This window comes from Chiloscyllium plagiosum, unplaced genomic scaffold, assembly GCF_037043375.1.
Source record: "Chiloscyllium plagiosum isolate Xiang-an unplaced genomic scaffold, Cpla_swu_hap1 HiC_scaffold_55, whole genome shotgun sequence".
In the NCBI taxonomy this organism is placed as follows: domain Eukaryota; kingdom Metazoa; phylum Chordata; class Chondrichthyes; order Orectolobiformes; family Hemiscylliidae; genus Chiloscyllium; species Chiloscyllium plagiosum.
In genome coordinates this window covers 402,093-429,435 of record NW_028270194.1, presented here as the reverse complement: position 1 = coordinate 429,435, position 27,343 = coordinate 402,093, and the positions used below count along the sequence as shown (strand labels likewise).

At 57.4% G+C, this 27,343-nt stretch overlaps 19 non-coding genes across 19 annotated transcripts; all 19 read right to left on the bottom strand.

The window, feature by feature from the left end:
* Positions 1-17: 17 nt before the first annotated feature.
* trnaa-ugc (transfer RNA alanine (anticodon UGC)) lies at positions 18-90 on the bottom strand. The gene has a single exon. It is a non-coding gene; the product is annotated as a tRNA-Ala (tRNA).
* A 1,183-nt stretch (positions 91-1,273) lies between these two features.
* On the bottom strand, positions 1,274-1,346 carry trnaa-ugc (transfer RNA alanine (anticodon UGC)). The gene has a single exon. It is a non-coding gene; the product is annotated as a tRNA-Ala (tRNA).
* A 2,439-nt stretch (positions 1,347-3,785) lies between these two features.
* trnaa-ugc (transfer RNA alanine (anticodon UGC)) lies at positions 3,786-3,858 on the bottom strand. The gene has a single exon. It is a non-coding gene; the product is annotated as a tRNA-Ala (tRNA).
* Positions 3,859-5,043: 1,185 nt separating this feature from the next.
* Positions 5,044-5,116, bottom strand: trnaa-ugc (transfer RNA alanine (anticodon UGC)). The gene has a single exon. It is a non-coding gene; the product is annotated as a tRNA-Ala (tRNA).
* Positions 5,117-7,559: 2,443 nt separating this feature from the next.
* On the bottom strand, positions 7,560-7,632 carry trnaa-ugc (transfer RNA alanine (anticodon UGC)). Its single transcript has one exon. It is a non-coding gene; the product is annotated as a tRNA-Ala (tRNA).
* Positions 7,633-8,817: 1,185 nt separating this feature from the next.
* On the bottom strand, positions 8,818-8,890 carry trnaa-ugc (transfer RNA alanine (anticodon UGC)). The gene has a single exon. It is a non-coding gene; the product is annotated as a tRNA-Ala (tRNA).
* Positions 8,891-10,075: 1,185 nt separating this feature from the next.
* Positions 10,076-10,148, bottom strand: trnaa-ugc (transfer RNA alanine (anticodon UGC)). The gene has a single exon. It is a non-coding gene; the product is annotated as a tRNA-Ala (tRNA).
* Positions 10,149-11,329: 1,181 nt separating this feature from the next.
* Positions 11,330-11,402, bottom strand: trnaa-ugc (transfer RNA alanine (anticodon UGC)). Its single transcript has one exon. It is a non-coding gene; the product is annotated as a tRNA-Ala (tRNA).
* Positions 11,403-12,587: 1,185 nt separating this feature from the next.
* On the bottom strand, positions 12,588-12,660 carry trnaa-ugc (transfer RNA alanine (anticodon UGC)). The gene has a single exon. It is a non-coding gene; the product is annotated as a tRNA-Ala (tRNA).
* A 1,185-nt stretch (positions 12,661-13,845) lies between these two features.
* On the bottom strand, positions 13,846-13,918 carry trnaa-ugc (transfer RNA alanine (anticodon UGC)). Its single transcript has one exon. It is a non-coding gene; the product is annotated as a tRNA-Ala (tRNA).
* A 1,185-nt stretch (positions 13,919-15,103) lies between these two features.
* On the bottom strand, positions 15,104-15,176 carry trnaa-ugc (transfer RNA alanine (anticodon UGC)). The gene has a single exon. It is a non-coding gene; the product is annotated as a tRNA-Ala (tRNA).
* A 1,185-nt stretch (positions 15,177-16,361) lies between these two features.
* On the bottom strand, positions 16,362-16,434 carry trnaa-ugc (transfer RNA alanine (anticodon UGC)). The gene has a single exon. It is a non-coding gene; the product is annotated as a tRNA-Ala (tRNA).
* Positions 16,435-17,619: 1,185 nt separating this feature from the next.
* On the bottom strand, positions 17,620-17,692 carry trnaa-ugc (transfer RNA alanine (anticodon UGC)). The gene has a single exon. It is a non-coding gene; the product is annotated as a tRNA-Ala (tRNA).
* Positions 17,693-18,877: 1,185 nt separating this feature from the next.
* On the bottom strand, positions 18,878-18,950 carry trnaa-ugc (transfer RNA alanine (anticodon UGC)). The gene has a single exon. It is a non-coding gene; the product is annotated as a tRNA-Ala (tRNA).
* A 1,185-nt stretch (positions 18,951-20,135) lies between these two features.
* On the bottom strand, positions 20,136-20,208 carry trnaa-ugc (transfer RNA alanine (anticodon UGC)). Its single transcript has one exon. It is a non-coding gene; the product is annotated as a tRNA-Ala (tRNA).
* A 1,185-nt stretch (positions 20,209-21,393) lies between these two features.
* On the bottom strand, positions 21,394-21,466 carry trnaa-ugc (transfer RNA alanine (anticodon UGC)). Its single transcript has one exon. It is a non-coding gene; the product is annotated as a tRNA-Ala (tRNA).
* A 2,443-nt stretch (positions 21,467-23,909) lies between these two features.
* On the bottom strand, positions 23,910-23,982 carry trnaa-ugc (transfer RNA alanine (anticodon UGC)). Its single transcript has one exon. It is a non-coding gene; the product is annotated as a tRNA-Ala (tRNA).
* A 1,185-nt stretch (positions 23,983-25,167) lies between these two features.
* On the bottom strand, positions 25,168-25,240 carry trnaa-ugc (transfer RNA alanine (anticodon UGC)). The gene has a single exon. It is a non-coding gene; the product is annotated as a tRNA-Ala (tRNA).
* A 1,185-nt stretch (positions 25,241-26,425) lies between these two features.
* Positions 26,426-26,498, bottom strand: trnaa-ugc (transfer RNA alanine (anticodon UGC)). Its single transcript has one exon. It is a non-coding gene; the product is annotated as a tRNA-Ala (tRNA).
* Between the last annotated feature and the right edge of the window lie 845 nt (positions 26,499-27,343).

The following is a 27,343-nucleotide window of genomic DNA, read 5'->3' as shown; positions in this document are numbered from 1 at the left end:
GCCGTTTTAAAAGCAAGTGGAGAATGCGGGCATCGATCCCGCTACCTCTCGCATGCAAAGCGAGCGCTCTACCATTTGAGCTAATCCCCCAGTTGGACAACCAGCCCTGACTTCACTCCTTCCGCAGTGGATCCTAAGCAGCCACGCTCCGGGATGTGCAGGAAATTCTCTCATCCGTCGGACGGCTGAGACCAAACATTGCTGATGCCGGTCTCGGTGAAACGACCAACTTGTCGGAGGAGCAGCAGCGGCAGCTGGTGGACTCAGGCGAGGCGGAACGACACATGGACGAGGAAAGAAGTGCTGAGGAGATGGCAATTGCTGACTGGAGGTCGAAACGACTTCAACCTTGGCGCAGCCACCACGAGCATGAGGTGACGTCGCAGGGCCCCGCCTGATAGAAGACTTCATTTGGTTGCAGTGAGCACAAAGCGCTTTTGTGTGTTGGGGTTGAAAAAAGGGCACCCTGCTGGCCGTCAGCTGCAACCGCGGCAGGGAGACAGCTGACTCGTTGCAGAGAGGCAAGGGTGTGTGCCGATGCGTCCTGAAAGCGTTGTCGCGTTTTCAGCTCATCTGTGTTGCTGTGGCCCGCGTGCTGGTGAATGCGCACTCTTTCCAAAAAGCAGCCGAGGCTCCTTCGAGCCGGCGATCTAAGGAACGACAGATTTGCGACAGGCCACAGTCCTCCGCTCTACCAGCTGAGCTATCGAAGGAGAGCCCAGCAGTGCCTCTCCCTTGCTGATGCTTTGCTGCGCACCTCCACTAATGTCACGCCATTGTCTCCCTGAAAATCTGTCACTCTGGGAGATCCTGAGCCACTGGCTGATCTCCACAGATTCGGCCTGTGGAGATGCATAAAAAAATCGTCTTGAGTGCTGATCCGAAACTGCCAGATTCTGCCGGTACAGTACCTGACTCTCGCAGCTTCATGTACACGTCAGGTTAGTGTTTGGGCCGCAGCTTACCGACTGGTTCAAGTTGCCTCCCAACACGTCCGGACGTGCTGCCCGCTGACCTCAGGCAGCTACACCCACCGCCGGTGTGATCCTTTCAAGGAGCTGACTTTCACCCGCAGAGATAAAAACGTCAACGCCGCTGGCGTTTGCCTTCGCCGCGCAGCTCGACTTTCTTCCTACGCTGGACCGGCCTGTCGCTCACGCGTGAAGCTTTTGATCTTTCGGGACCACTCTCAGGGAGGCGGCGTACGCAAACGGTATTCCGGCTGCTGCAGACCAGCCGAGTGAGAGGTTGCACTTGCCGTTTTAAAAGCAAGTGGAGAATGCGGGCATCGATCCCGCTACCTCTCGCATGCAAAGCGAGCGCTCTACCATTTGAGCTAATCCCCCAGTTGAACAGCCAGCCCTGACTTCACTCCTTCCGCAGTGGATCCTAAGCAGCCACGCTCCGGGATGTGCAGGAAATTCTCTCATCCGTCGGACGGCTGAGACCAAACATTGCTGATGCCGGTCTCGGTGAAACGACCAACTTGTCGGAGGAGCAGCAGCGGCAGCTGGTGGACTCAGGCGAGGCGGAACGACACATGGACGAGGGAAGAAGTGCTGAGGAGATGGCAATTGCTGACTGGAGGTCGAAACGACTTCAACCTTGGCGCAGCCACCACGAGCGTGAGGTGACGTCGCAGGGCCCCGCCTGACTGATAGAAGACTTCATTTGGTTGCAGTGAGCACAAAGCGCTTTTGTGTGTTGGGGTTGAAAAAAGGGCACCCTGCTGGCCGTCAGCTGCAACCGCGGCAGGGAGACAGCTGACTCGTTGCAGAGAAGCAAGGGTGTGTGCCGATGCGTCCTGAAAGCGTTGTCGCGTTTTCAGCTCATCTGTGTTGCTGTGGCCCGCGTGCTGGTGAATGCGCACTCTTTCCAAAAAGTAGCCGAGGCTCCTTCGAGCCGGCGATCTAAGGAACGACAGATTTGCGACAGACCACAGTCCTCCGCTCTACCAGCTGAGCTATCGAAGGAGAGCCCAGCAGTGCCTCTCCCTTGCTGATGCTTTGCTGCGCACCTCCACTAATGTCACGCCATTGTCTCCCTGAAAATCTGTCACTCTGGGAGATCCTGAGCCACTGGCTGATCTCCACAGATTCGGCCTGTGCTGGCATGAAAAAATCGTCTTGAGTGCTGATCCGAAACTGCCAGATTCTGCCGGTACAGTACCTGACTCTCGCAGCTTCAGGTACACGTCAGGTTAGGGTTTGGGCCGCAGCTTACCGACTGGTTCAAGTTGCCTCCCAACACGTCCGGACGTGCTGCCCGCTGACCTCAGGCAGCTACACCCACCGCCGGTGTGATCCTTTCAAGGAGCTGACTTTCACCCGCAGAGATAAAAACGTCAACGCCGCTGGCGTTTGCCTTCGCCGCGCAGCTCGACTTTCTTCCTACGCTGGACCGGCCTGTCGCTCACGCGTGAAGCTTTTGATCTTTCGGGACCACTCTCAGGGAGGCGGCGTACGCAAACGGTATTCCGGCTGCTGCAGACCAGCCGAGTGAGAGGTTGCACTTGCCGTTTTAAAAGCAAGTGGAGAATGCGGGCATCGATCCCGCTACCTCTCGCATGCAAAGCAAGCGCTCTACCATTTGAGCTAATCCCCCAGTTGGACAGCCAGCCCTGACTTCACTCCTTCCGCAGTGGATCCTAAGCAGCCACGCTCCGGGATGTGCAGGAAATTCTCTCATCCGTCGGACGGCTGAGACCAAACATTGCTGATGCCGGTCTCGGTGAAACGACCAACTTGTCGGAGGAGCAGCAGCGGCAGCTGGTGGACTCAGGCGAGGCGGAACGACACATGGACGAGGAAAGAAGTGCTGAGGAGATGGCAATTGCTGACTGGAGGTCGAAACGACTTCAACCTTGGCGCAGCCACCACGAGCATGAGGTGACGTCGCAGGGCCCCGCCTGATAGAAGACTTCATTTGGTTGCAGTGAGCACAAAGCGCTTTTGTGTGTTGGGGTTGAAAAAAGGGCACCCTGCTGGCCGTCAGCTGCAACCGCGGCAGGGAGACAGCTGACTCGTTGCAGAGAGGCAAGGGTGTGTGCCGATGCGTCCTGAAAGCGTTGTCGCGTTTTCAGCTCATCTGTGTTGCTGTGGCCCGCGTGCTGGTGAATGCGCACTCTTTCCAAAAAGCAGCCGAGGCTCCTTCGAGCCGGCGATCTAAGGAACGACAGATTTGCGACAGGCCACAGTCCTCCGCTCTACCAGCTGAGCTATCGAAGGAGAGCCCAGCAGTGCCTCTCCCTTGCTGATGCTTTGCTGCGCACCTCCACTAATGTCACGCCATTGTCTCCCTGAAAATCTGTCACTCTGGGAGATCCTGAGCCACTGGCTGATCTCCACAGATTCGGCCTGTGCTGGCATAAAAAAATCGTCTTGAGTGCTGATCCGAAACTGCCAGATTCTGCCGGTACAGTACCTGACTGTCGCAGCTTCATGTACACGTCAGGTTAGTGTTTGGGCCGCAGCTTACCGACTGGTTCAAGTTGCCTCCCAACACGTCCGGACGTGCTGCCCGCTGACCTCAGGCAGCTACACCCACCGCCGGTGTGATCCTTTCAAGGAGCTGACTTTCACCCGCAGAGATAAAAACGTCAACGCCGCTGGCGTTTGCCTTCGCCGCGCAGCTCGACTTTCTTCCTACGCTGGACCGGCCTGTCGCTCACGCGTGAAGCTTTTGATCTTTCGGGACCACTCTCAGGGAGGCGGCGTACGCAAACGGTATTCCGGCTGCTGCAGACCAGCCGAGTGAGAGGTTGCACTTGCCGTTTTAAAAGCAAGTGGAGAATGCGGGCATCGATCCCGCTACCTCTCGCATGCAAAGCGAGCGCTCTACCATTTGAGCTAATCCCCCAGTTGAACAGCCAGCCCTGACTTCACTCCTTCCGCAGTGGATCCTAAGCAGCCACGCTCCGGGATGTGCAGGAAATTCTCTCATCCGTCGGACGGCTGAGACCAAACATTGCTGATGCCGGTCTCGGTGAAACGACCAACTTGTCGGAGGAGCAGCAGCGGCAGCTGGTGGACTCAGGCGAGGCGGAACGACACATGGACGAGGGAAGAAGTGCTGAGGAGATGGCAATTGCTGACTGGAGGTCGAAACGACTTCAACCTTGGCGCAGCCACCACGAGCGTGAGGTGACGTCGCAGGGCCCCGCCTGACTGATAGAAGACTTCATTTGGTTGCAGTGAGCACAAAGCGCTTTTGTGTGTTGGGGTTGAAAAAAGGGCACCCTGCTGGCCGTCAGCTGCAACCGCGGCAGGGAGACAGCTGACTCGTTGCAGAGAAGCAAGGGTGTGTGCCGATGCGTCCTGAAAGCGTTGTCGCGTTTTCAGCTCATCTGTGTTGCTGTGGCCCGCGTGCTGGTGAATGCGCACTCTTTCCAAAAAGTAGCCGAGGCTCCTTCGAGCCGGCGATCTAAGGAACGACAGATTTGCGACAGACCACAGTCCTCCGCTCTACCAGCTGAGCTATCGAAGGAGAGCCCAGCAGTGCCTCTCCCTTGCTGATGCTTTGCTGCGCACCTCCACTAATGTCACGCCATTGTCTCCCTGAAAATCTGTCACTCTGGGAGATCCTGAGCCACTGGCTGATCTCCACAGATTCGGCCTGTGCTGGCATGAAAAAATCGTCTTGAGTGCTGATCCGAAACTGCCAGATTCTGCCGGTACAGTACCTGACTCTCGCAGCTTCACGTACACGTCAGGTTAGGGTTTGGGCCGCAGCTTACCGACTGGTTCAAGTTGCCTCCCAACACGTCCGGACGTGCTGCCCGCTGACCTCAGGCAGCTACACCCACCGCCGGTGTGATCCTTTCAAGGAGCTGACTTTCACCCGCAGAGATAAAAACGTCAACGCCGCTGGCGTTTGCCTTCGCCGCGCAGCTCGACTTTCTTCCTACGCTGGACCGGCCTGTCGCTCACGCGTGAAGCTTTTGATCTTTCGGGACCACTCTCAGGGAGGCGGCGTACGCAAACGGTATTCCGGCTGCTGCAGACCAGCCGAGTGAGAGGTTGCACTTGCCGTTTTAAAAGCAAGTGGAGAATGCGGGCATCGATCCCGCTACCTCTCGCATGCAAAGCGAGCGCTCTACCATTTGAGCTAATCCCCCAGTTGGACAGCCAGCCCTGACTTCACTCCTTCCGCAGTGGATCCTAAGCAGCCACGCTCCGGGATGTGCAGGAAATTCTCTCATCCGTCGGACGGCTGAGACCAAACATTGCTGATGCCGGTCTCGGTGAAACGACCAACTTGTCGGAGGAGCAGCAGCGGCAGCTGGTGGACTCAGGCGAGGCGGAACGACACATGGACGAGGAAAGAAGTGCTGAGGAGATGGCAATTGCTGACTGGAGGTCGAAACGACTTCAACCTTGGCGCAGCCACCACGAGCGTGAGGTGACGTCGCAGGGCCCCGCCTGACTGATAGAAGACTTCATTTGGTTGCAGTGAGCACAAAGCGCTTTTGTGTGTTGGGGTTGAAAAAAGGGCACCCTGCTGGCCGTCAGCTGCAACCGCGGCAGGGAGACAGCTGACTCGTTGCAGAGAGGCAAGGGTGTGTGCCGATGCGTCCTGAAAGCGTTGTCGCGTTTTCAGCTCATCTGTGTTGCTGTGGCCCGCGTGCTGGTGAATGCGCACTCTTTCCAAAAAGCAGCCGAGGCTCCTTCGAGCCGGCGATCTAAGGAACGACAGATTTGCGACAGACCACAGTCCTCCGCTCTACCAGCTGAGCTATCGAAGGAGAGCCCAGCAGTGCCTCTCCCTTGCTGATGCTTTGCTGCGCACCTCCACTAATGTCACGCCATTGTCTCCCTGAAAATCTGTCACTCTGGGAGATCCTGAGCCACTGGCTGATCTCCACAGATTCGGCCTGTGCTGGCATGAAAAAATCGTCTTGAGTGCTGATCCGAAACTGCCAGATTCTGCCGGTACAGTACCTGACTCTCGCAGCTTCACGTACACGTCAGGTTAGGGTTTGGGCCGCAGCTTACCGACTGGTTCAAGTTGCCTCCCAACACGTCCGGACGTGCTGCCCGCTGACCTCAGGCAGCTACACCCACCGCCGGTGTGATCCTTTCAAGGAGCTGACTTTCACCCGCAGAGATAAAAACGTCAACGCCGCTGGCGTTTGCCTTCGCCGCGCAGCTCGACTTTCTTCCTACGCTGGACCGGCCTGTCGCTCACGCGTGAAGCTTTTGATCTTTCGGGACCACTCTCAGGGAGGCGGCGTACGCAAACGGTATTCCGGCTGCTGCAGACCAGCCGAGTGAGAGGTTGCACTTGCCGTTTTAAAAGCAAGTGGAGAATGCGGGCATCGATCCCGCTACCTCTCGCATGCAAAGCGAGCGCTCTACCATTTGAGCTACTCCCCCAGTTGGACAGCCAGCCCTGACTTCACTCCTTCCGCAGTGGATCCTAAGCAGCCACGCTCCGGGATGTGCAGGAAATTCTCTCATCCGTCGGACGGCTGAGACCAAACATTGCTGATGCCGGTCTCGGTGAAACGACCAACTTGTCGGAGGAGCAGCAGCGGCAGCTGGTGGACTCAGGCGAGGCGGAACGACACATGGACGAGGAAAGAAGTGCTGAGGAGATGGCAATTGCTGACTGGAGGTCGAAACGACTTCAACCTTGGCGCAGCCACCACGAGCGTGAGGTGACGTCGCAGGGCCCCGCCTGACTGATAGAAGACTTCATTTGGTTGCAGTGAGCACAAAGCGCTTTTGTGTGTTGGGGTTGAAAAAAGGGCACCCTGCTGGCCGTCAGCTGCAACCGCGGCAGGGAGACAGCTGACTCGTTGCAGAGAGGCAAGGGTGTGTGCCGATGCGTCCTGAAAGCGTTGTCGCGTTTTCAGCTCATCTGTGTTGCTGTGGCCTGCGTGCTGGTGAATGCGCACTCTTTCCAAAAAGCAGCCGAGGCTCCTTCGAGCCGGCGATCTGAGGAACGACAGATTTGCGACAGACCACAGTCCTCCGCTCTACCAGCTGAGCTATCGAAGGAGAGCCCAGCAGTGCCTCTCCCTTGCTGATGCTTTGCTGCGCACCTCCACTAATGTCACGCCATTGTCTCCCTGAAAATCTGTCACTCTGGGAGATCCTGAGCCACTGGCTGATCTCCACAGATTCGGCCTGTGCTGGCATGAAAAAATCGTCTTGAGTGCTGATCCGAAACTGCCAGATTCTGCCGGTACAGTACCTGACTCTCGCAGCTTCACGTACACGTCAGGTTAGGGTTTGGGCCGCAGCTTACCGACTGGTTCAAGTTGCCTCCCAACACGTCCGGACGTGCTGCCCGCTGACCTCAGGCAGCTACACCCACCGCCGGTGTGATCCTTTCAAGGAGCTGACTTTCACCCGCAGAGATAAAAACGTCAACGCCGCTGGCGTTTGCCTTCGCCGCGCAGCTCGACTTTCTTCCTACGCTGGACCGGCCTGTCGCTCACGCGTGAAGCTTTTGATCTTTCGGGACCACTCTCAGGGAGGCGGCGTACGCAAACGGTATTCCGGCTGCTGCAGACCAGCCGAGTGAGAGGTTGCACTTGCCGTTTTAAAAGCAAGTGGAGAATGCGGGCATCGATCCCGCTACCTCTCGCATGCAAAGCGAGCGCTCTACCATTTGAGCTAATCCCCCAGTTGGACAGCCAGCCCTGACTTCACTCCTTCCGCAGTGGATCCTAAGCAGCCACGCTCCGGGATGTGCAGGAAATTCTCTCATCCGTCGGACGGCTGAGACCAAACATTGCTGATGCCGGTCTCGGTGAAACGACCAACTTGTCGGAGGAGCAGCAGCGGCAGCTGGTGGACTCAGGCGAGGCGGAACGACACATGGACGAGGAAAGAAGTGCTGAGGAGATGGCAATTGCTGACTGGAGGTCGAAACGACTTCAACCTTGGCGCAGCCACCACGAGCGTGAGGTGACGTCGCAGGGCCCCGCCTGACTGATAGAAGACTTCATTTGGTTGCAGTGAGCACAAAGCGCTTTTGTGTGTTGGGGTTGAAAAAAGGGCACCCTGCTGGCCGTCAGCTGCAACCGCGGCAGGGAGACAGCTGACTCGTTGCAGAGAGGCAAGGGTGTGTGCCGATGCGTCCTGAAAGCGTTGTCGCGTTTTCAGCTCATCTGTGTTGCTGTGGCCCGCGTGCTGGTGAATGCGCACTCTTTCCAAAAAGCAGCCGAGGCTCCTTCGAGCCGGCGATCTAAGGAACGACAGATTTGCGACAGACCACAGTCCTCCGCTCTACCAGCTGAGCTATCGAAGGAGAGCCCAGCAGTGCCTCTCCCTTGCTGATGCTTTGCTGCGCACCTCCACTAATGTCACGCCATTGTCTCCCTGAAAATCTGTCACTCTGGGAGATCCTGAGCCACTGGCTGATCTCCACAGATTCGGCCTGTGCTGGCATGAAAAAATCGTCTTGAGTGCTGATCCGAAACTGCCAGATTCTGCCGGTACAGTACCTGACTCTCGCAGCTTCACGTACACGTCAGGTTAGGGTTTGGGCCGCAGCTTACCGACTGGTTCAAGTTGCCTCCCAACACGTCCAGACGTGCTGCCCGCTGACCTCAGGCAGCTACACCCACCGCCGGTGTGATCCTTTCAAGGAGCTGACTTTCACCCGCAGAGATAAAAACGTCAACGCCGCTGGCGTTTGCCTTCGCCGCGCAGCTCGACTTTCTTCCTACGCTGGACCGGCCTGTCGCTCACGCGTGAAGCTTTTGATCTTTCGGGACCACTCTCAGGGAGGCGGCGTACGCAAACGGTATTCCGGCTGCTGCAGACCAGCCGAGTGAGAGGTTGCACTTGCCGTTTTAAAAGCAAGTGGAGAATGCGGGCATCGATCCCGCTACCTCTCGCATGCAAAGCGAGCGCTCTACCATTTGAGCTAATCCCCCAGTTGGACAGCCAGCCCTGACTTCACTCCTTCCGCAGTGGATCCTAAGCAGCCACGCTCCGGGATGTGCAGGAAATTCTCTCATCCGTCGGACGGCTGAGACCAAACATTGCTGATGCCGGTCTCGGTGAAACGACCAACTTGTCGGAGGAGCAGCAGCGGCAGCTGGTGGACTCAGGCGAGGCGGAACGACACATGGACGAGGAAAGAAGTGCTGAGGAGATGGCAATTGCTGACTGGAGGTCGAAACGACTTCAACCTTGGCGCAGCCACCACGAGCGTGAGGTGACGTCGCAGGGCCCCGCCTGACTGATAGAAGACTTCATTTGGTTGCAGTGAGCACAAAGCGCTTTTGTGTGTTGGGGTTGAAAAAAGGGCACCCTGCTGGCCGTCAGCTGCAACCGCGGCAGGGAGACAGCTGACTCGTTGCAGAGAGGCAAGGGTGTGTGCCGATGCGTCCTGAAAGCGTTGTCGCGTTTTCAGCTCATCTGTGTTGCTGTGGCCCGCGTGCTGGTGAATGCGCACTCTTTCCAAAAAGCAGCCGAGGCTCCTTCGAGCCGGCGATCTAAGGAACGACAGATTTGCGACAGACCACAGTCCTCCGCTCTACCAGCTGAGCTATCGAAGGAGAGCCCAGCAGTGCCTCTCCCTTGCTGATGCTTTGCTGCGCACCTCCACTAATGTCACGCCATTGTCTCCCTGAAAATCTGTCACTCTGGGAGATCCTGAGCCACTGGCTGATCTCCACAGATTCGGCCTGTGCTGGCATGAAAAAATCGTCTTGAGTGCTGATCCGAAACTGCCAGATTCTGCCGGTACAGTACCTGACTCTCGCAGCTTCAGGTACACGTCAGGTTAGGGTTTGGGCCGCAGCTTACCGACTGGTTCAAGTTGCCTCCCAACACGTCCGGACGTGCTGCCCGCTGACCTCAGGCAGCTACACCCACCGCCGGTGTGATCCTTTCAAGGAGCTGACTTTCACCCGCAGAGATAAAAACGTCAACGCCGCTGGCGTTTGCCTTCGCCGCGCAGCTCGACTTTCTTCCTACGCTGGACCGGCCTGTCGCTCACGCGTGAAGCTTTTGATCTTTCGGGACCACTCTCAGGGAGGCGGCGTACGCAAACGGTATTCCGGCTGCTGCAGACCAGCCGAGTGAGAGGTTGCACTTGCCGTTTTAAAAGCAAGTGGAGAATGCGGGCATCGATCCCGCTACCTCTCGCATGCAAAGCGAGCGCTCTACCATTTGAGCTAATCCCCCAGTTGGACAGCCAGCCCTGACTTCACTCCTTCCGCAGTGGATCCTAAGCAGCCACGCTCCGGGATGTGCAGGAAATTCTCTCATCCGTCGGACGGCTGAGACCAAACATTGCTGATGCCGGTCTCGGTGAAACGACCAACTTGTCGGAGGAGCAGCAGCGGCAGCTGGTGGACTCAGGCGAGGCGGAACGACACATGGACGAGGAAAGAAGTGCTGAGGAGATGGCAATTGCTGACTGGAGGTCGAAACGACTTCAACCTTGGCGCAGCCACCACGAGCATGAGGTGACGTCGCAGGGCCCCGCCTGATAGAAGACTTCATTTGGTTGCAGTGAGCACAAAGCGCTTTTGTGTGTTGGGGTTGAAAAAAGGGCACCCTGCTGGCCGTCAGCTGCAACCGCGGCAGGGAGACAGCTGACTCGTTGCAGAGAGGCAAGGGTGTGTGCCGATGCGTCCTGAAAGCGTTGTCGCGTTTTCAGCTCATCTGTGTTGCTGTGGCCCGCGTGCTGGTGAATGCGCACTCTTTCCAAAAAGCAGCCGAGGCTCCTTCGAGCCGGCGATCTAAGGAACGACAGATTTGCGACAGGCCACAGTCCTCCGCTCTACCAGCTGAGCTATCGAAGGAGAGCCCAGCAGTGCCTCTCCCTTGCTGATGCTTTGCTGCGCACCTCCACTAATGTCACGCCATTGTCTCCCTGAAAATCTGTCACTCTGGGAGATCCTGAGCCACTGGCTGATCTCCACAGATTCGGCCTGTGCTGGCATAAAAAAATCGTCTTGAGTGCTGATCCGAAACTGCCAGATTCTGCCGGTACAGTACCTGACTCTCGCAGCTTCATGTACACGTCAGGTTAGTGTTTGGGCCGCAGCTTACCGACTGGTTCAAGTTGCCTCCCAACACGTCCGGACGTGCTGCCCGCTGACCTCAGGCAGCTACACCCACCGCCGGTGTGATCCTTTCAAGGAGCTGACTTTCACCCGCAGAGATAAAAACGTCAACGCCGCTGGCGTTTGCCTTCGCCGCGCAGCTCGACTTTCTTCCTACGCTGGACCGGCCTGTCGCTCACGCGTGAAGCTTTTGATCTTTCGGGACCACTCTCAGGGAGGCGGCGTACGCAAACGGTATTCCGGCTGCTGCAGACCAGCCGAGTGAGAGGTTGCACTTGCCGTTTTAAAAGCAAGTGGAGAATGCGGGCATCGATCCCGCTACCTCTCGCATGCAAAGCGAGCGCTCTACCATTTGAGCTAATCCCCCAGTTGAACAGCCAGCCCTGACTTCACTCCTTCCGCAGTGGATCCTAAGCAGCCACGCTCCGGGATGTGCAGGAAATTCTCTCATCCGTCGGACGGCTGAGACCAAACATTGCTGATGCCGGTCTCGGTGAAACGACCAACTTGTCGGAGGAGCAGCAGCGGCAGCTGGTGGACTCAGGCGAGGCGGAACGACACATGGACGAGGGAAGAAGTGCTGAGGAGATGGCAATTGCTGACTGGAGGTCGAAACGACTTCAACCTTGGCGCAGCCACCACGAGCGTGAGGTGACGTCGCAGGGCCCCGCCTGACTGATAGAAGACTTCATTTGGTTGCAGTGAGCACAAAGCGCTTTTGTGTGTTGGGGTTGAAAAAAGGGCACCCTGCTGGCCGTCAGCTGCAACCGCGGCAGGGAGACAGCTGACTCGTTGCAGAGAAGCAAGGGTGTGTGCCGATGCGTCCTGAAAGCGTTGTCGCGTTTTCAGCTCATCTGTGTTGCTGTGGCCCGCGTGCTGGTGAATGCGCACTCTTTCCAAAAAGTAGCCGAGGCTCCTTCGAGCCGGCGATCTAAGGAACGACAGATTTGCGACAGACCACAGTCCTCCGCTCTACCAGCTGAGCTATCGAAGGAGAGCCCAGCAGTGCCTCTCCCTTGCTGATGCTTTGCTGCGCACCTCCACTAATGTCACGCCATTGTCTCCCTGAAAATCTGTCACTCTGGGAGATCCTGAGCCACTGGCTGATCTCCACAGATTCGGCCTGTGCTGGCATGAAAAAATCGTCTTGAGTGCTGATCCGAAACTGCCAGATTCTGCCGGTACAGTACCTGACTCTCGCAGCTTCACGTACACGTCAGGTTAGGGTTTGGGCCGCAGCTTACCGACTGGTTCAAGTTGCCTCCCAACACGTCCGGACGTGCTGCCCGCTGACCTCAGGCAGCTACACCCACCGCCGGTGTGATCCTTTCAAGGAGCTGACTTTCACCCGCAGAGATAAAAACGTCAACGCCGCTGGCGTTTGCCTTCGCCGCGCAGCTCGACTTTCTTCCTACGCTGGACCGGCCTGTCGCTCACGCGTGAAGCTTTTGATCTTTCGGGACCACTCTCAGGGAGGCGGCGTACGCAAACGGTATTCCGGCTGCTGCAGACCAGCCGAGTGAGAGGTTGCACTTGCCGTTTTAAAAGCAAGTGGAGAATGCGGGCATCGATCCCGCTACCTCTCGCATGCAAAGCGAGCGCTCTACCATTTGAGCTAATCCCCCAGTTGGACAGCCAGCCCTGACTTCACTCCTTCCGCAGTGGATCCTAAGCAGCCACGCTCCGGGATGTGCAGGAAATTCTCTCATCCGTCGGACGGCTGAGACCAAACATTGCTGATGCCGGTCTCGGTGAAACGACCAACTTGTCGGAGGAGCAGCAGCGGCAGCTGGTGGACTCAGGCGAGGCGGAACGACACATGGACGAGGAAAGAAGTGCTGAGGAGATGGCAATTGCTGACTGGAGGTCGAAACGACTTCAACCTTGGCGCAGCCACCACGAGCGTGAGGTGACGTCGCAGGGCCCCGGCTGACTGATAGAAGACTTCATTTGGTTGCAGTGAGCACAAAGCGCTTTTGTGTGTTGGGGTTGAAAAAAGGGCACCCTGCTGGCCGTCAGCTGCAACCGCGGCAGGGAGACAGCTGACTCGTTGCAGAGAGGCAAGGGTGTGTGCCGATGCGTCCTGAAAGCGTTGTCGCGTTTTCAGCTCATCTGTGTTGCTGTGGCCCGCGTGCTGGTGAATGCGCACTCTTTCCAAAAAGCAGCCGAGGCTCCTTCGAGCCGGCGATCTAAGGAACGACAGATTTGCGACAGACCACAGTCCTCCGCTCTACCAGCTGAGCTATCGAAGGAGAGCCCAGCAGTGCCTCTCCCTTGCTGATGCTTTGCTGCGCACCTCCACTAATGTCACGCCATTGTCTCCCTGAAAATCTGTCACTCTGGGAGATCCTGAGCCACTGGCTGATCTCCACAGATTCGGCCTGTGCTGGCATGAAAAAATCGTCTTGAGTGCTGATCCGAAACTGCCAGATTCTGCCGGTACAGTACCTGACTCTCGCAGCTTCACGTACACGTCAGGTTAGGGTTTGGGCCGCAGCTTACCGACTGGTTCAAGTTGCCTCCCAACACGTCCGGACGTGCTGCCCGCTGACCTCAGGCAGCTACACCCACCGCCGGTGTGATCCTTTCAAGGAGCTGACTTTCACCCGCAGAGATAAAAACGTCAACGCCGCTGGCGTTTGCCTTCGCCGCGCAGCTCGACTTTCTTCCTACGCTGGACCGGCCTGTCGCTCACGCGTGAAGCTTTTGATCTTTCGGGACCACTCTCAGGGAGGCGGCGTACGCAAACGGTATTCCGGCTGCTGCAGACCAGCCGAGTGAGAGGTTGCACTTGCCGTTTTAAAAGCAAGTGGAGAATGCGGGCATCGATCCCGCTACCTCTCGCATGCAAAGCGAGCGCTCTACCATTTGAGCTAATCCCCCAGTTGGACAGCCAGCCCTGACTTCACTCCTTCCGCAGTGGATCCTAAGCAGCCACGCTCCGGGATGTGCAGGAAATTCTCTCATCCGTCGGACGGCTGAGACCAAACATTGCTGATGCCGGTCTCGGTGAAACGACCAACTTGTCGGAGGAGCAGCAGCGGCAGCTGGTGGACTCAGGCGAGGCGGAACGACACATGGACGAGGAAAGAAGTGCTGAGGAGATGGCAATTGCTGACTGGAGGTCGAAACGACTTCAACCTTGGCGCAGCCACCACGAGCGTGAGGTGACGTCGCAGGGCCCCGCCTGACTGATAGAAGACTTCATTTGGTTGCAGTGAGCACAAAGCGCTTTTGTGTGTTGGGGTTGAAAAAAGGGCACCCTGCTGGCCGTCAGCTGCAACCGCGGCAGGGAGACAGCTGACTCGTTGCAGAGAGGCAAGGGTGTGTGCCGATGCGTCCTGAAAGCGTTGTCGCGTTTTCAGCTCATCTGTGTTGCTGTGGCCCGCGTGCTGGTGAATGCGCACTCTTTCCAAAAAGCAGCCGAGGCTCCTTCGAGCCGGCGATCTAAGGAACGACAGATTTGCGACAGACCACAGTCCTCCGCTCTACCAGCTGAGCTATCGAAGGAGAGCCCAGCAGTGCCTCTCCCTTGCTGATGCTTTGCTGCGCACCTCCACTAATGTCACGCCATTGTCTCCCTGAAAATCTGTCACTCTGGGAGATCCTGAGCCACTGGCTGATCTCCACAGATTCGGCCTGTGCTGGCATGAAAAAATCGTCTTGAGTGCTGATCCGAAACTGCCAGATTCTGCCGGTACAGTACCTGACTCTCGCAGCTTCACGTACACGTCAGGTTAGGGTTTGGGCCGCAGCTTACCGACTGGTTCAAGTTGCCTCCCAACACGTCCGGACGTGCTGCCCGCTGACCTCAGGCAGCTACACCCACCGCCGGTGTGATCCTTTCAAGGAGCTGACTTTCACCCGCAGAGATAAAAACGTCAACGCCGCTGGCGTTTGCCTTCGCCGCGCAGCTCGACTTTCTTCCTACGCTGGACCGGCCTGTCGCTCACGCGTGAAGCTTTTGATCTTTCGGGACCACTCTCAGGGAGGCGGCGTACGCAAACGGTATTCCGGCTGCTGCAGACCAGCCGAGTGAGAGGTTGCACTTGCCGTTTTAAAAGCAAGTGGAGAATGCGGGCATCGATCCCGCTACCTCTCGCATGCAAAGCGAGCGCTCTACCATTTGAGCTAATCCCCCAGTTGGACAGCCAGCCCTGACTTCACTCCTTCCGCAGTGGATCCTAAGCAGCCACGCTCCGGGATGTGCAGGAAATTCTCTCATCCGTCGGACGGCTGAGACCAAACATTGCTGATGCCGGTCTCGGTGAAACGACCAACTTGTCGGAGGAGCAGCAGCGGCAGCTGGTGGACTCAGGCGAGGCGGAACGACACATGGACGAGGAAAGAAGTGCTGAGGAGATGGCAATTGCTGACTGGAGGTCGAAACGACTTCAACCTTGGCGCAGCCACCACGAGCGTGAGGTGACGTCGCAGGGCCCCGGCTGACTGATAGAAGACTTCATTTGGTTGCAGTGAGCACAAAGCGCTTTTGTGTGTTGGGGTTGAAAAAAGGGCACCCTGCTGGCCGTCAGCTGCAACCGCGGCAGGGAGACAGCTGACTCGTTGCAGAGAGGCAAGGGTGTGTGCCGATGCGTCCTGAAAGCGTTGTCGCGTTTTCAGCTCATCTGTGTTGCTGTGGCCCGCGTGCTGGTGAATGCGCACTCTTTCCAAAAAGCAGCCGAGGCTCCTTCGAGCCGGCGATCTAAGGAACGACAGATTTGCGACAGACCACAGTCCTCCGCTCTACCAGCTGAGCTATCGAAGGAGAGCCCAGCAGTGCCTCTCCCTTGCTGATGCTTTGCTGCGCACCTCCACTAATGTCACGCCATTGTCTCCCTGAAAATCTGTCACTCTGGGAGATCCTGAGCCACTGGCTGATCTCCACAGATTCGGCCTGTGCTGGCATGAAAAAATCGTCTTGAGTGCTGATCCGAAACTGCCAGATTCTGCCGGTACAGTACCTGACTCTCGCAGCTTCACGTACACGTCAGGTTAGGGTTTGGGCCGCAGCTTACCGACTGGTTCAAGTTGCCTCCCAACACGTCCGGACGTGCTGCCCGCTGACCTCAGGCAGCTACACCCACCGCCGGTGTGATCCTTTCAAGGAGCTGACTTTCACCCGCAGAGATAAAAACGTCAACGCCGCTGGCGTTTGCCTTCGCCGCGCAGCTCGACTTTCTTCCTACGCTGGACCGGCCTGTCGCTCACGCGTGAAGCTTTTGATCTTTCGGGACCACTCTCAGGGAGGCGGCGTACGCAAACGGTATTCCGGCTGCTGCAGACCAGCCGAGTGAGAGGTTGCACTTGCCGTTTTAAAAGCAAGTGGAGAATGCGGGCATCGATCCCGCTACCTCTCGCATGCAAAGCGAGCGCTCTACCATTTGAGCTAATCCCCCAGTTGGACAGCCAGCCCTGACTTCACTCCTTCCGCAGTGGATCCTAAGCAGCCACGCTCCGGGATGTGCAGGAAATTCTCTCATCCGTCGGACGGCTGAGACCAAACATTGCTGATGCCGGTCTCGGTGAAACGACCAACTTGTCGGAGGAGCAGCAGCGGCAGCTGGTGGACTCAGGCGAGGCGGAACGACACATGGACGAGGAAAGAAGTGCTGAGGAGATGGCAATTGCTGACTGGAGGTCGAAACGACTTCAACCTTGGCGCAGCCACCACGAGCGTGAGGTGACGTCGCAGGGCCCCGCCTGACTGATAGAAGACTTCATTTGGTTGCAGTGAGCACAAAGCGCTTTTGTGTGTTGGGGTTGAAAAAAGGGCACCCTGCTGGCCGTCAGCTGCAACCGCGGCAGGGAGACAGCTGACTCGTTGCAGAGAGGCAAGGGTGTGTGCCGATGCGTCCTGAAAGCGTTGTCGCGTTTTCAGCTCATCTGTGTTGCTGTGGCCTGCGTGCTGGTGAATGCGCACTCTTTCCAAAAAGCAGCCGAGGCTCCTTCGAGCCGGCGATCTGAGGAACGACAGATTTGCGACAGACCACAGTCCTCCGCTCTACCAGCTGAGCTATCGAAGGAGAGCCCAGCAGTGCCTCTCCCTTGCTGATGCTTTGCTGCGCACCTCCACTAATGTCACGCCATTGTCTCCCTGAAAATCTGTCACTCTGGGAGATCCTGAGCCACTGGCTGATCTCCACAGATTCGGCCTGTGCTGGCATGAAAAAATCGTCTTGAGTGCTGATCCGAAACTGCCAGATTCTGCCGGTACAGTACCTGACTCTCGCAGCTTCACGTACACGTCAGGTTAGGGTTTGGGCCGCAGCTTACCGACTGGTTCAAGTTGCCTCCCAACACGTCCGGACGTGCTGCCCGCTGACCTCAGGCAGCTACACCCACCGCCGGTGTGATCCTTTCAAGGAGCTGACTTTCACCCGCAGAGATAAAAACGTCAACGCCGCTGGCGTTTGCCTTCGCCGCGCAGCTCGACTTTCTTCCTACGCTGGACCGGCCTGTCGCTCACGCGTGAAGCTTTTGATCTTTCGGGACCACTCTCAGGGAGGCGGCGTACGCAAACGGTATTCCGGCTGCTGCAGACCAGCCGAGTGAGAGGTTGCACTTGCCGTTTTAAAAGCAAGTGGAGAATGCGGGCATCGATCCCGCTACCTCTCGCATGCAAAGCGAGCGCTCTACCATTTGAGCTAATCCCCCAGTTGGACAGCCAGCCCTGACTTCACTCCTTCCGCAGTGGATCCTAAGCAGCCACGCTCCGGGATGTGCAGGAAATTCTCTCATCCGTCGGACGGCTGAGACCAAACATTGCTGATGCCGGTCTCGGTGAAACGACCAACTTGTCGGAGGAGCAGCAGCGGCAGCTGGTGGACTCAGGCGAGGCGGAACGACACATGGACGAGGAAAGAAGTGCTGAGGAGATGGCAATTGCTGACTGGAGGTCGAAACGACTTCAACCTTGGCGCAGCCACCACGAGCGTGAGGTGACGTCGCAGGGCCCCGCCTGACTGATAGAAGACTTCATTTGGTTGCAGTGAGCACAAAGCGCTTTTGTGTGTTGGGGTTGAAAAAAGGGCACCCTGCTGGCCGTCAGCTGCAACCGCGGCAGGGAGACAGCTGACTCGTTGCAGAGAGGCAAGGGTGTGTGCCGATGCGTCCTGAAAGCGTTGTCGCGTTTTCAGCTCATCTGTGTTGCTGTGGCCCGCGTGCTGGTGAATGCGCACTCTTTCCAAAAAGCAGCCGAGGCTCCTTCGAGCCGGCGATCTAAGGAACGACAGATTTGCGACAGACCACAGTCCTCCGCTCTACCAGCTGAGCTATCGAAGGAGAGCCCAGCAGTGCCTCTCCCTTGCTGATGCTTTGCTGCGCACCTCCACTAATGTCACGCCATTGTCTCCCTGAAAATCTGTCACTCTGGGAGATCCTGAGCCACTGGCTGATCTCCACAGATTCGGCCTGTGCTGGCATGAAAAAATCGTCTTGAGTGCTGATCCGAAACTGCCAGATTCTGCCGGTACAGTACCTGACTCTCGCAGCTTCACGTACACGTCAGGTTAGGGTTTGGGCCGCAGCTTACCGACTGGTTCAAGTTGCCTCCCAACACGTCCAGACGTGCTGCCCGCTGACCTCAGGCAGCTACACCCACCGCCGGTGTGATCCTTTCAAGGAGCTGACTTTCACCCGCAGAGATAAAAACGTCAACGCCGCTGGCGTTTGCCTTCGCCGCGCAGCTCGACTTTCTTCCTACGCTGGACCGGCCTGTCGCTCACGCGTGAAGCTTTTGATCTTTCGGGACCACTCTCAGGGAGGCGGCGTACGCAAACGGTATTCCGGCTGCTGCAGACCAGCCGAGTGAGAGGTTGCACTTGCCGTTTTAAAAGCAAGTGGAGAATGCGGGCATCGATCCCGCTACCTCTCGCATGCAAAGCGAGCGCTCTACCATTTGAGCTAATCCCCCAGTTGGACAGCCAGCCCTGACTTCACTCCTTCCGCAGTGGATCCTAAGCAGCCACGCTCCGGGATGTGCAGGAAATTCTCTCATCCGTCGGACGGCTGAGACCAAACATTGCTGATGCCGGTCTCGGTGAAACGACCAACTTGTCGGAGGAGCAGCAGCGGCAGCTGGTGGACTCAGGCGAGGCGGAACGACACATGGACGAGGAAAGAAGTGCTGAGGAGATGGCAATTGCTGACTGGAGGTCGAAACGACTTCAACCTTGGCGCAGCCACCACGAGCGTGAGGTGACGTCGCAGGGCCCCGCCTGACTGATAGAAGACTTCATTTGGTTGCAGTGAGCACAAAGCGCTTTTGTGTGTTGGGGTTGAAAAAAGGGCACCCTGCTGGCCGTCAGCTGCAACCGCGGCAGGGAGACAGCTGACTCGTTGCAGAGAGGCAAGGGTGTGTGCCGATGCGTCCTGAAAGCGTTGTCGCGTTTTCAGCTCATCTGTGTTGCTGTGGCCCGCGTGCTGGTGAATGCGCACTCTTTCCAAAAAGCAGCCGAGGCTCCTTCGAGCCGGCGATCTAAGGAACGACAGATTTGCGACAGACCACAGTCCTCCGCTCTACCAGCTGAGCTATCGAAGGAGAGCCCAGCAGTGCCTCTCCCTTGCTGATGCTTTGCTGCGCACCTCCACTAATGTCACGCCATTGTCTCCCTGAAAATCTGTCACTCTGGGAGATCCTGAGCCACTGGCTGATCTCCACAGATTCGGCCTGTGCTGGCATGAAAAAATCGTCTTGAGTGCTGATCCGAAACTGCCAGATTCTGCCGGTACAGTACCTGACTCTCGCAGCTTCACGTACACGTCAGGTTAGGGTTTGGGCCGCAGCTTACCGACTGGTTCAAGTTGCCTCCCAACACGTCCAGACGTGCTGCCCGCTGACCTCAGGCAGCTACACCCACCGCCGGTGTGATCCTTTCAAGGAGCTGACTTTCACCCGCAGAGATAAAAACGTCAACGCCGCTGGCGTTTGCCTTCGCCGCGCAGCTCGACTTTCTTCCTACGCTGGACCGGCCTGTCGCTCACGCGTGAAGCTTTTGATCTTTCGGGACCACTCTCAGGGAGGCGGCGTACGCAAACGGTATTCCGGCTGCTGCAGACCAGCCGAGTGAGAGGTTGCACTTGCCGTTTTAAAAGCAAGTGGAGAATGCGGGCATCGATCCCGCTACCTCTCGCATGCAAAGCGAGCGCTCTACCATTTGAGCTAATCCCCCAGTTGGACAGCCAGCCCTGACTTCACTCCTTCCGCAGTGGATCCTAAGCAGCCACGCTCCGGGATGTGCAGGAAATTCTCTCATCCGTCGGACGGCTGAGACCAAACATTGCTGATGCCGGTCTCGGTGAAACGACCAACTTGTCGGAGGAGCAGCAGCGGCAGCTGGTGGACTCAGGCGAGGCGGAACGACACATGGACGAGGAAAGAAGTGCTGAGGAGATGGCAATTGCTGACTGGAGGTCGAAACGACTTCAACCTTGGCGCAGCCACCACGAGCGTGAGGTGACGTCGCAGGGCCCCGCCTGACTGATAGAAGACTTCATTTGGTTGCAGTGAGCACAAAGCGCTTTTGTGTGTTGGGGTTGAAAAAAGGGCACCCTGCTGGCCGTCAGCTGCAACCGCGGCAGGGAGACAGCTGACTCGTTGCAGAGAGGCAAGGGTGTGTGCCGATGCGTCCTGAAAGCGTTGTCGCGTTTTCAGCTCATCTGTGTTGCTGTGGCCTGCGTGCTGGTGAATGCGCACTCTTTCCAAAAAGCAGCCGAGGCTCCTTCGAGCCGGCGATCTGAGGAACGACAGATTTGCGACAGACCACAGTCCTCCGCTCTACCAGCTGAGCTATCGAAGGAGAGCCCAGCAGTGCCTCTCCCTTGCTGATGCTTTGCTGCGCACCTCCACTAATGTCACGCCATTGTCTCCCTGAAAATCTGTCACTCTGGGAGATCCTGAGCCACTGGCTGATCTCCACAGATTCGGCCTGTGCTGGCATGAAAAAATCGTCTTGAGTGCTGATCCGAAACTGCCAGATTCTGCCGGTACAGTACCTGACTCTCGCAGCTTCACGTACACGTCAGGTTAGGGTTTGGGCCGCAGCTTACCGACTGGTTCAAGTTGCCTCCCAACACGTCCGGACGTGCTGCCCGCTGACCTCAGGCAGCTACACCCACCGCCGGTGTGATCCTTTCAAGGAGCTGACTTTCACCCGCAGAGATAAAAACGTCAACGCCGCTGGCGTTTGCCTTCGCCGCGCAGCTCGACTTTCTTCCTACGCTGGACCGGCCTGTCGCTCACGCGTGAAGCTTTTGATCTTTCGGGACCACTCTCAGGGAGGCGGCGTACGCAAACGGTATTCCGGCTGCTGCAGACCAGCCGAGTGAGAGGTTGCACTTGCCGTTTTAAAAGCAAGTGGAGAATGCGGGCATCGATCCCGCTACCTCTCGCATGCAAAGCGAGCGCTCTACCATTTGAGCTAATCCCCCAGTTGGACAGCCAGCCCTGACTTCACTCCTTCCGCAGTGGATCCTAAGCAGCCACGCTCCGGGATGTGCAGGAAATTCTCTCATCCGTCGGACGGCTGAGACCAAACATTGCTGATGCCGGTCTCGGTGAAACGACCAACTTGTCGGAGGAGCAGCAGCGGCAGCTGGTGGACTCAGGCGAGGCGGAACGACACATGGACGAGGAAAGAAGTGCTGAGGAGATGGCAATTGCTGACTGGAGGTCGAAACGACTTCAACCTTGGCGCAGCCACCACGAGCGTGAGGTGACGTCGCAGGGCCCCGCCTGACTGATAGAAGACTTCATTTGGTTGCAGTGAGCACAAAGCGCTTTTGTGTGTTGGGGTTGAAAAAAGGGCACCCTGCTGGCCGTCAGCTGCAACCGCGGCAGGGAGACAGCTGACTCGTTGCAGAGAGGCAAGGGTGTGTGCCGATGCGTCCTGAAAGCGTTGTCGCGTTTTCAGCTCATCTGTGTTGCTGTGGCCCGCGTGCTGGTGAATGCGCACTCTTTCCAAAAAGCAGCCGAGGCTCCTTCGAGCCGGCGATCTAAGGAACGACAGATTTGCGACAGACCACAGTCCTCCGCTCTACCAGCTGAGCTATCGAAGGAGAGCCCAGCAGTGCCTCTCCCTTGCTGATGCTTTGCTGCGCACCTCCACTAATGTCACGCCATTGTCTCCCTGAAAATCTGTCACTCTGGGAGATCCTGAGCCACTGGCTGATCTCCACAGATTCGGCCTGTGCTGGCATGAAAAAATCGTCTTGAGTGCTGATCCGAAACTGCCAGATTCTGCCGGTACAGTACCTGACTCTCGCAGCTTCACGTACACGTCAGGTTAGGGTTTGGGCCGCAGCTTACCGACTGGTTCAAGTTGCCTCCCAACACGTCCGGACGTGCTGCCCGCTGACCTCAGGCAGCTACACCCACCGCCGGTGTGATCCTTTCAAGGAGCTGACTTTCACCCGCAGAGATAAAAACGTCAACGCCGCTGGCGTTTGCCTTCGCCGCGCAGCTCGACTTTCTTCCTACGCTGGACCGGCCTGTCGCTCACGCGTGAAGCTTTTGATCTTTCGGGACCACTCTCAGGGAGGCGGCGTACGCAAACGGTATTCCGGCTGCTGCAGACCAGCCGAGTGAGAGGTTGCACTTGCCGTTTTAAAAGCAAGTGGAGAATGCGGGCATCGATCCCGCTACCTCTCACATGCAAAGCGAGCGCTCTACCATTTGAGCTAATCCCCCAGTTGGACAGCCAGCCCTGACTTCACTCCTTCCGCAGTGGATCCTAAGCAGCCACGCTCCGGGATGTGCAGGAAATTCTCTCATCCGTCGGACGGCTGAGACCAAACATTGCTGATGCCGGTCTCGGTGAAACGACCAACTTGTCGGAGGAGCAGCAGCGGCAGCTGGTGGACTCAGGCGAGGCGGAACGACACATGGACGAGGAAAGAAGTGCTGAGGAGATGGCAATTGCTGACTGGAGGTCGAAACGACTTCAACCTTGGCGCAGCCACCACGAGCGTGAGGTGACGTCGCAGGGCCCCGCCTGACTGATAGAAGACTTCATTTGGTTGCAGTGAGCACAAAGCGCTTTTGTGTGTTGGGGTTGAAAAAAGGGCACCCTGCTGGCCGTCAGCTGCAACCGCGGCAGGGAGACAGCTGACTCGTTGCAGAGAGGCAAGGGTGTGTGCCGATGCGTCCTGAAAGCGTTGTCGCGTTTTCAGCTCATCTGTGTTGCTGTGGCCCGCGTGCTGGTGAATGCGCACTCTTTCCAAAAAGCAGCCGAGGCTCCTTCGAGCCGGCGATCTAAGGAACGACAGATTTGCGACAGACCACAGTCCTCCGCTCTACCAGCTGAGCTATCGAAGGAGAGCCCAGCAGTGCCTCTCCCTTGCTGATGCTTTGCTGCGCACCTCCACTAATGTCACGCCATTGTCTCCCTGAAAATCTGTCACTCTGGGAGATCCTGAGCCACTGGCTGATCTCCACAGATTCGGCCTGTGCTGGCATGAAAAAATCGTCTTGAGTGCTGATCCGAAACTGCCAGATTCTGCCGGTACAGTACCTGACTCTCGCAGCTTCACGTACACGTCAGGTTAGGGTTTGGGCCGCAGCTTACCGACTGGTTCAAGTTGCCTCCCAACACGTCCGGACGTGCTGCCCGCTGACCTCAGGCAGCTACACCCACCGCCGGTGTGATCCTTTCAAGGAGCTGACTTTCACCCGCAGAGATAAAAACGTCAACGCCGCTGGCGTTTGCCTTCGCCGCGCAGCTCGACTTTCTTCCTACGCTGGACCGGCCTGTCGCTCACGCGTGAAGCTTTTGATCTTTCGGGACCACTCTCAGGGAGGCGGCGTACGCAAACGGTATTCCGGCTGCTGCAGACCAGCCGAGTGAGAGGTTGCACTTGCCGTTTTAAAAGCAAGTGGAGAATGCGGGCATCGATCCCGCTACCTCTCGCATGCAAAGCGAGCGCTCTACCATTTGAGCTAATCCCCCAGTTGGACAGCCAGCCCTGACTTCACTCCTTCCGCAGTGGATCCTAAGCAGCCACGCTCCGGGATGTGCAGGAAATTCTCTCATCCGTCGGACGGCTGAGACCAAACATTGCTGATGCCGGTCTCGGTGAAACGACCAACTTGTCGGAGGAGCAGCAGCGGCAGCTGGTGGACTCAGGCGAGGCGGAACGACACATGGACGAGGAAAGAAGTGCTGAGGAGATGGCAATTGCTGACTGGAGGTCGAAACGACTTCAACCTTGGCGCAGCCACCACGAGCGTGAGGTGACGTCGCAGGGCCCCGCCTGACTGATAGAAGACTTCATTTGGTTGCAGTGAGCACAAAGCGCTTTTGTGTGTTGGGGTTGAAAAAAGGGCACCCTGCTGGCCGTCAGCTGCAACCGCGGCAGGGAGACAGCTGACTCGTTGCAGAGAGGCAAGGGTGTGTGCCGATGCGTCCTGAAAGCGTTGTCGCGTTTTCAGCTCATCTGTGTTGCTGTGGCCCGCGTGCTGGTGAATGCGCACTCTTTCCAAAAAGCAGCCGAGGCTCCTTCGAGCCGGCGATCTGAGGAACGACAGATTTGCGACAGACCACAGTCCTCCGCTCTACCAGCTGAGCTATCGAAGGAGAGCCCAGCAGTGCCTCTCCCTTGCTGATGCTTTGCTGCGCACCTCCACTAATGTCACGCCATTGTCTCCCTGAAAATCTGTCACTCTGGGAGATCCTGAGCCACTGGCTGATCTCCACAGATTCGGCCTGTGCTGGCATGAAAAAATCGTCTTGAGTGCTGATCCGAAACTGCCAGATTCTGCCGGTACAGTACCTGACTCTCGCAGCTTCACGTACACGTCAGGTTAGGGTTTGGGCCGCAGCTTACCGACTGGTTCAAGTTGCCTCCCAACACGTCCGGACGTGCTGCCCGCTGACCTCAGGCAGCTACACCCACCGCCGGTGTGATCCTTTCAAGGAGCTGACTTTCACCCGCAGAGATAAAAACGTCAACGCCGCTGGCGTTTGCCTTCGCCGCGCAGCTCGACTTTCTTCCTACGCTGGACCGGCCTGTCGCTCACGCGTGAAGCTTTTGATCTTTCGGGACCACTCTCAGGGAGGCGGCGTACGCAAACGGTATTCCGGCTGCTGCAGACCAGCCGAGTGAGAGGTTGCACTTGCCGTTTTAAAAGCAAGTGGAGAATGCGGGCATCGATCCCGCTACCTCTCGCATGCAAAGCGAGCGCTCTACCATTTGAGCTAATCCCCCAGTTGGACAGCCAGCCCTGACTTCACTCCTTCCGCAGTGGATCCTAAGCAGCCACGCTCCGGGATGTGCAGGAAATTCTCTCATCCGTCGGACGGCTGAGACCAAACATTGCTGATGCCGGTCTCGGTGAAACGACCAACTTGTCGGAGGAGCAGCAGCGGCAGCTGGTGGACTCAGGCGAGGCGGAACGACACATGGACGAGGAAAGAAGTGCTGAGGAGATGGCAATTGCTGACTGGAGGTCGAAACGACTTCAACCTTGGCGCAGCCACCACGAGCGTGAGGTGACGTCGCAGGGCCCCGCCTGACTGATAGAAGACTTCATTTGGTTGCAGTGAGCACAAAGCGCTTTTGTGTGTTGGGGTTGAAAAAAGGGCACCCTGCTGGCCGTCAGCTGCAACCGCGGCAGGGAGACAGCTGACTCGTTGCAGAGAGGCAAGGGTGTGTGCCGATGCGTCCTGAAAGCGTTGTCGCGTTTTCAGCTCATCTGTGTTGCTGTGGCCCGCGTGCTGGTGAATGCGCACTCTTTCCAAAAAGCAGCCGAGGCTCCTTCGAGCCGGCGATCTAAGGAACGACAGATTTGCGACAGACCACAGTCCTCCGCTCTACCAGCTGAGCTATCGAAGGAGAGCCCAGCAGTGCCTCTCCCTTGCTGATGCTTTGCTGCGCACCTCCACTAATGTCACGCCATTGTCTCCCTGAAAATCTGTCACTCTGGGAGATCCTGAGCCACTGGCTGATCTCCACAGATTCGGCCTGTGCTGGCATGAAAAAATCGTCTTGAGTGCTGATCCGAAACTGCCAGATTCTGCCGGTACAGTACCTGACTCTCGCAGCTTCACGTACACGTCAGGTTAGGGTTTGGGCCGCAGCTTACCGACTGGTTCAAGTTGCCTCCCAACACGTCCGGACGTGCTGCCCGCTGACCTCAGGCAGCTACACCCACCGCCGGTGTGATCCTTTCAAGGAGCTGACTTTCACCCGCAGAGATAAAAACGTCAACGCCGCTGGCGTTTGCCTTCGCCGCGCAGCTCGACTTTCTTCCTACGCTGGACCGGCCTGTCGCTCACGCGTGAAGCTTTTGATCTTTCGGGACCACTCTCAGGGAGGCGGCGTACGCAAACGGTATTCCGGCTGCTGCAGACCAGCCGAGTGAGAGGTTGCACTTGCCGTTTTAAAAGCAAGTGGAGAATGCGGGCATCGATCCCGCTACCTCTCGCATGCAAAGCGAGCGCTCTACCATTTGAGCTAATCCCCCAGTTGGACAGCCAGCCCTGACTTCACTCCTTCCGCAGTGGATCCTAAGCAGCCACGCTCCGGGATGTGCAGGAAATTCTCTCATCCGTCGGACGGCTGAGACCAAACATTGCTGATGCCGGTCTCGGTGAAACGACCAACTTGTCGGAGGAGCAGCAGCGGCAGCTGGTGGACTCAGGCGAGGCGGAACGACACATGGACGAGGAAAGAAGTGCTGAGGAGATGGCAATTGCTGACTGGAGGTCGAAACGACTTCAACCTTGGCGCAGCCACCACGAGCGTGAGGTGACGTCGCAGGGCCCCGCCTGACTGATAGAAGACTTCATTTGGTTGCAGTGAGCACAAAGCGCTTTTGTGTGTTGGGGTTGAAAAAAGGGCACCCTGCTGGCCGTCAGCTGCAACCGCGGCAGGGAGACAGCTGACTCGTTGCAGAGAGGCAAGGGTGTGTGCCGATGCGTCCTGAAAGCGTTGTCGCGTTTTCAGCTCATCTGTGTTGCTGTGGCCCGCGTGCTGGTGAATGCGCACTCTTTCCAAAAAGCAGCCGAGGCTCCTTCGAGCCGGCGATCTAAGGAACGACAGATTTGCGACAGACCACAGTCCTCCGCTCTACCAGCTGAGCTATCGAAGGAGAGCCCAGCAGTGCCTCTCCCTTGCTGATGCTTTGCTGCGCACCTCCACTAATGTCACGCCATTGTCTCCCTGAAAATCTGTCACTCTGGGAGATCCTGAGCCACTGGCTGATCTCCACAGATTCGGCCTGTGCTGGCATGAAAAAATCGTCTTGAGTGCTGATCCGAAACTGCCAGATTCTGCCGGTACAGTACCTGACTCTCGCAGCTTCACGTA